The sequence below is a fragment of the Ascaphus truei genome, chromosome 3, assembly GCF_040206685.1.
Source record: "Ascaphus truei isolate aAscTru1 chromosome 3, aAscTru1.hap1, whole genome shotgun sequence".
NCBI classification, from domain to species: domain Eukaryota; kingdom Metazoa; phylum Chordata; class Amphibia; order Anura; family Ascaphidae; genus Ascaphus; species Ascaphus truei.
The window spans coordinates 312,263,808-312,271,670 of NC_134485.1; the positions used below are offsets into that span (position 1 = coordinate 312,263,808).

Sequence of the window (7,863 nt, forward strand, 5' to 3'; positions counted from 1 at the left end):
CAGTCACGCACACACATGCACACGCACTCAGTCACACACTGTCACACACAGTCACTCAGTCACGCACAGTCACTCAGTCACACACAGTCACTCAGTCACACACAGTCACTCAGTCACACACAGTCACTCAGTCACACACAGTCACTCAGTCACACACAGTCACTCAGTCACACACAGTCACTCAGTCACACACAGTCACTCAGACACACACACAGTCACTCAGACACACACACACACTGTCACTCAGTCAGTCACACACACACACACTGTCACTCACTCAGTCACACACACACACACACACACTGTCACTCAGTCACACACTGTCACTCAGTCACACACAGTCACTCAGTCACACACAGTCACTCAGTCACACACAGTCACTCAGTCACACACAGTCACACACAGTCACTCAGTCACACACAGTCACTCAGTCACACACAGTCACTCAGTCACACACAGTCACTCAGTCACACACAGTCACTCAGTCACACACAGTCACTCAGTCACACACAGTCACTCAGTCACACACAGTCACTCAGTCACACACACAGTCACTCAGACACACACAGTCACTCAGTCACACACAGTCACTCAGTCACACACAGTCACTCAGTCACACACAGTCACTCAGTCACACACAGTCACACACAGTCACTCAGTCACACACAGTCACTCAGTCACACACAGTCACTCAGTCACACACAGTCACTCAGTCACACACAGTCACTCAGTCACTCAGTCACACACAGTCACTCAGTCACACACACAGTCACTCAGACACACACACACACACTGTCACTCAGTCACACACACACACACACACACACACACACACACACACACACACACACACACACACACAGTCACTCAGTCACACACACACACACACAGTCACACACACACACACACACACACACACACACACAGTCACACACACACACACACACACACACAGTCACACACACACACACACACACACACACACACACACACACACACACACACACACACACACACACACACACACACACTGTTACTCAGTCAAACACACACACACACACACACACACACACACACACACACACACACACACACACACACACACACAGTCACTCAGTCACACACACACACATACACACTGTCACTCAGTCACACACACATAAATTGTCACTCAATCACACACACATACATTGTCACTCAGTCACACACACACACACACACACACACACACACACACACACACACACACACACACACACACACACACACACACACACACACACACACACACACACACTGTCACTCAGTCACACACACATACATTGTCACACACAGTCACTCAGTCACACACAGTCACTCAGTCACACACACAGTCACTCAGACACACACAGTCACTCAGTCACACACAGTCACTCAGTCACACACAGTCACTCAGTCACACACAGTCACTCAGTCACACACAGTCACACACAGTCACTCAGTCACACACAGTCACTCAGTCACACACAGTCACTCAGTCACACACAGTCACTCAGTCACACACAGTCACTCAGTCACTCAGTCACACACAGTCACTCAGTCACACACACAGTCACTCAGACACACACACACACACTGTCACTCAGTCACACACACACACACACACACACACACACACACACACACACACACACACACACACACACACACACACACACACACACACACACAGTCACTCAGTCACACACACACACACACAGTCACACACACACACACACACACACACACACACACACACACAGTCACACACACACACACACACACACAGTCACACACACACACACACACACACACACACACACACACACACACACACACACACACACACACACACACACACACACACACACTGTTACTCAGTCACACACACACACACACACACACACACACACACACACACACACACACACACACACACACACACACACACACACACACAGTCACTCAGTCACACACACACACATACACACTGTCACTCAGTCACACACACATAAATTGTCACTCAATCACACACACATACATTGTCACTCAGTCACACACACACACACACACACACACACACACACAGTCAGTCAGTCAGTCAGTCACACACACACACACACACACACACACACACACACACACACACACACACACACACACACACACACACACACTGTCACTCAGTCACACACACATACATTGTCACTCAGACACACACACACAAGCAAAGATTGCAGCAGACGATCTTCACCTCCCCCTCACTGTTGCTCGTAGTTCACATTACATGCAAAGTTTTGCAGCAGACAGGAGCGAGCTCTGAGGAGGGAGGAGGGGGGAGGAGGGAGCAGAATCACGGGCTGCAGTAAGTGCGGGCGGAATTGCTGGTTAAGCTGCTGATTTATGGAGCTTGGGTGCCGGAGGAACGGAGACAGATGGGAGGGGGAACAGAGACAGATGGGAGGAGGAACGAAGACAGATCGGAGGGGGAACGGAGACGATGGAAGGGCAGAGGGAACAGGGAGATCGAGCATGAAGGAGGTTGCAGGAGTGTTGAGGTGCGCACGCCACCCCCTGGTGTCCGTACTCGCGAAGCATGCGTATGTACACAGGGGGTAAGGTGCAACAAAAAAAAAATGTACGTACTAGTGAGTGTATGTAAAGCGAGTGTATGTAAAACGGGGTATGCCTGTACATACATTCAATATTATCTTACCTTTACAGCGTTGGCCCTCCGAATCCCGGTGAATGGGGAAGCTCTTGTACAGTGATATCGCAAAACACAATCCAACGCCATCCACCGTGAAGATTCGGAACAGGTAACCACATTCTTCTTTCTTTAATCTTCCATCATCTTCTTTCTTCATCTGTGATTATTTCTTGCTTTTCTTTATCTTCTGTCTTTATCTTCATCTGTTAATCCAATAACTCCATGTTAAATCCACCATGTTGACCCGTCGGCTTCTTGAGTTTAAATGAGACGTCCCAGCCTTAAATATGACCTGTGATATCACATTTGGGTGGCAAATGGTTCACACACCATCTGATTGGCTGTGAAAATCATGTGCCCGCCCTTTTTTTTTTTATGTGACGTCATGAAAGGTACTGAAGCCAGACAATCAGAATGGCTGTGCTTCATTCCCCTTTAACATGACATCACCAAACCCACATGGCCACAGTCTCATGGTAGTTCAGCCAATAACCCTTCCCCCTGCACTCCACCCGCCCACACTCCACATACCCCGCACTCCACCCCTCCGCACCCCCTCCCACACTCCACATACCCCGCATTCCACCCCTCCGCACCCCCTCTGTACTCCACCCTCCCCCTGCTCCCTCCACCCACCTGCACTCCACCCCTTCCCCCCGCATTCCACCCCTCCCCCGCACTCCACCCTCCCACTCCACTCCACCCCTGCGCTCCACCCCCCACCCCTGCATACTACCCCCCTCTCACACCCCACCCCTTCCCCGAACTCCACCCCGCTCTCCACCCCCCTGCTTTTACCACCCATATATCACCCTGCTCCCATCACTCCCCCCATCTACCTTCCCCCTTGCAACAAACACCCCTGCCCGCAAGGAAAGGCTGCTTATTGAAAGGATATCTAGGAATGATATGTTATGATATATCAATGTCAAATGTAATGTAAAAAGTTATATGAAGCAATGTGATGAAATTGAACCAACCCGTACCTCCCGCCCCCTCTCCCCCATCGCGACTACCCACATCTTGTCTACCCCAAAGAAATACACGGCGAGCAAAAAGCCCTAAGACCCTAGCAAAGATCGTCACTAAAAGCTACAACTTAGGGAACAATATTAACACAAAGTGGAGCTGTTTACTGATCGAAATTATGTATAGGAATGTTATGCTATGATATATCAATGTGAAATGTACTATAATGTGAAATGTAATATGTAACATGAAGCAATGTGATGAAAATGAACCCCTCTCCCACACCTCCTTTCACTCCCCCCTCTCCCCACCTCCTTCCCACCCCCCTCTCCCACATCCTCTCCCCCTCCCTCAGAAATGAGAAACCAGAAGTCACAAACAAAGCCTAAAACCACAGAAGTGGTAGCAATAGTCTAAATAGATAAATATGTAATCCAAGTCTTGCCATGGCCTTAGCAAGAGCAAAAGAGGGAGGCAAGCCAGAACCCCAAAACACCTACTGACCGCAAACAAATAAATTTGAAGGGCCTACAATGTAATAGAAAGAGAAGACTCGCTCTTCAAGAGTTCAAAAGAGCCAAAGGAGACATACTGTTCCTACAGGAGACCCACTTTAATGTCCAGGAACCTGCCCAATACATTCAGAAACAGCTTCCCGATAGCACATTACTCCTCTTTCAGCGCAAAAATGGGGGATTAGCCAACCTTATAAGACCAGGCGTCCCTTTTAAAACAGAGAAGGTGATCTCAGACCCGGAGGGCAGGTTCTTAGCAGTCCATGGGATGCTAGCGGGCTCAGTTCTGACATTAATAAATGTATATGCACCAAACAAAGGCCAAGCAGAATTCCTAAAGAAGGTCTTAGAGTCGATAGACCCTCAGTTACTGTCCTCCCTGATCCTAGGTGGGGACATGAACATGGTCACCTCCCCAGAACTAGACAGATCAAACGCAGGGGGACAAGCGCACTCAGGGTTAATTTGTAAAACAGCAAAAAAATTTAGGGAACTTAAAAGGTAATATGCTCTAACCGATGTATGAAAGGCAAACCACAAGGACTGCATGTTCTCCTCAAACCCACACCAGATATACTCCAGATTGAACTACCACCTAGTCACCAAAACAATTCTCAAACAACCTCTCAGTTCAATGTCAGACCAATCACAAGGTCAGCCCATGCCCCGGTGGAGATGACCCTATCACCCCCGATTACTAGAAGCAATCTATATCATTGGAGGTTCAACGAATCACTGTTGAACCACGCAGAAGTACAGAAGTAGACAAAATTAAGCTATCATTTAACGACAGTTAAAAAAATCAGGGATATAAAAATCCAGAACCAGAACCTTTAAAATTCACAATGAACATCTGGGCTAAAACAAAAACAAAATTTAAATTCACATCAAACACCTCCCAGATAACTGCCCTCTTTAATAACCCAAGTTTCTCACCAGGGATAAGCTCAAGCCATTTTGACCAGTTTAAGAATAAAAACATTATTTTGGAGTAAGATAGGAGACTTACTTCACAAGGGGAAACCCCTAAATCTCCAAGAGCTTTGAACCAAATATAACGCCCCAGACCTACCTCTATTCCAATTCCTTTCAAATTAGGCATTTCCTCTTTTCTGTCTCTAGGACCTTGAAATTTCCAGAGCTGACCAACTTCGAGCAATTATGCAACAAGGAAAAATACCAAAAAGGACTAATAATGATGATTTATGCAGAGCTAGAATCGGCAGGGTCCACTACAGACCATAGTTATATGATCAGAGACCTGGGGCTGGAAATCGACAGAGAAGACTGGGAAGATATCTGGGATAATGCGGGTCCAAAACTCTCATCTGTACCGGCATGAAAGAAAACATATAAAATAATATAACAACATTATAAACAGGCAGGTTCTGCTTGGCATTACAAAAATATTGAAAGATGATCCAGAAGATTATAAACGATACCACAGACCTAGAAATCCCCCCTGTTCCCCTTGCTATACCTGCTGGCATAACCAGTAGAGGAAATAAGCCACCCTATTAAGCGCCTGATATTGCATATCCTGACAGCAGCCAGATGTGCGATAGCAGCCGCTTGGGAAAACCCATTGCCTCCAAATCGCTTTAACTAATTAGAATAGAATTAACTTTAACGCTTGCGCTACCCACGAGCAAGACAGGACTCCGGTACTGAGGTGGGGAAGTATAAAACCACGCACCCACAGCAGCGGAAACGTGCCAAGCAGGCAGATTGTCAACGTAGCCGGGTCTGGGTTGGAGAGAGCGGGTTAGTCCAGATACTTGACAAGGTCTTGGGATGGAGAGTTCAGAATAGTGGAAGTCCATTAAGCTGTGGTCTGGGGTTGGAGATATCAGAATCGTAGAAGTCCGTAGAGCCGTGGTCTAGATTGGAGAGATACACGTAGTCGAGGGTAAGCCGGGGTCAATATCCAGAGGGGGTACAGTAGTCAAGCCGGGTTGGTACATGTTGAATCCAAAAACTGCAAGAGAGAGCGAGACAAGAGCAAGGCACAACAGACACAGGAGCACAAGGCTACAAAAATTTATTGCTGCGATAGGCTGCAGGAGACAAGTGGCATAAGATTAGTTGCCTCGCGGCTGGGGAGCGGTGCACGATGTCATGTGAACACGCCGCGCACGAGAGAAGTGCGGTGCATTCGAGGGGGCGGAGCTAAGCTCTGTGGCAGCGCTAGAAGAGCTGCGCATGCGCATACACTCTGTAAGCAGAGCGGGGATGCGCGCACGCACTGGTGCCAGAGCGGAGGTCTGTGCAGAGACAGGTAAGGAGGGAACACAGAATACATTAAGTATCTCATACCCACCTCCTGGACTCATTCAACCTGGTACTTACATTCATAACATTGATATATGACATGTGGGTATGAGATACTTAATGTATATGACGATATGTATTGTGCAGGTTGACAATTCTTGACCTATTTGTAAATAGATACAGTTTAGTTACAGTGGATAAGGTTAATAATAATGATTACCATATGGTTAATATAGTAAGGTTTATTTTTATTTAGATTAATAAGTCATCTCTATTTGATATTTAAAAATATTTTTCAAAACAACTGTCTAATTAGAATTATAATATGTTTCTCTCCAGGTTCCTGAAAATATGTAAATTCTGATATGAAAGAGGTTAATTAATAATTTGATTATCTAAATACATATGCAAATTGAATATGTGTTGCAGTTATATAGTCTTATAATGCTCAAATATTGTTTACATTTTTTGGTAAAAGTCAAATGAATCTATTATTTTTCATTTTTCTTTACTCTTTTTCATTATTTAAATTAAGGTTAATATTTGTTAATATATTTTTCCATTGTGAACATATGTAAGATTATTGTTTTTCATTAATTTTTAATCCCTTTTAATCCCTATTTGTCCCTCTTCAACCTCGATCTCTAGTTAATTCAAACTGGGTCCTCATAAAAACAAATGAATTGTATTATTGCTATTTACTTTGTTATATGTGCTTAATTCATTAATTGATGAAATACCTCTCTATATATACTGCAAAGGGTTGTCTAGTGGGCACCCCTGATGAAGTCATCATAGATGACGAAACGCGTAGGGCGTGGTCTGATTGCGGCCGTCATTTGCCTATGACCATTGTCTGCTGCTGGAGGAGAAACGTGAGCTCCTAAGTCTCCTACAATTCTGCTATCGGCACACAGGATTTTGAACCACCTGTTTCCGAAGGGACTCCTTTTGCCGGGCACCCAACAGGAGGGATTCCGTTTCCGGGTACACGAAGGAGGGTCACAGGAGGACGCTGATACCTCGAGTTGGACCGAGAGGACCGCGTTGCTGGCTTATGAGAGCCAATCTCATACATTCTTTATTTTGCAGTACTCTTGTGAGTGGGCATTTGTTTGATTTAATGTTCCTTTAATACATATTTTATTACGTTAATGCACTAGGTGTGCGCCGGTTTTTTCTTCTTTTTTCATACATACATATATACACATTATATGTGTATATAATATATATATATACACATTATATGTGTATATAATATATATATATATCTAGATATATATATATATATATATATATATATATATATATATATATATATATATATATATAAATATATATATATATAGATATATATATATATCTATATATATATAGTGC

General features: G+C 45.0%; 1 long non-coding RNA gene across 1 annotated transcript; it reads left to right on the forward strand.

The window, feature by feature from the left end:
• Nucleotides 1–2,435: 2,435 nt before the first annotated feature.
• LOC142491086 (uncharacterized) lies at nucleotides 2,436–6,816 on the forward strand. Its single transcript, XR_012800273.1, has 3 exons — nucleotides 2,436–2,656; nucleotides 2,743–2,837; nucleotides 5,335–6,816. It is a non-coding gene; the product is annotated as an uncharacterized LOC142491086 (long non-coding RNA).
• Nucleotides 6,817–7,863: the final 1,047 nt, after the last annotated feature.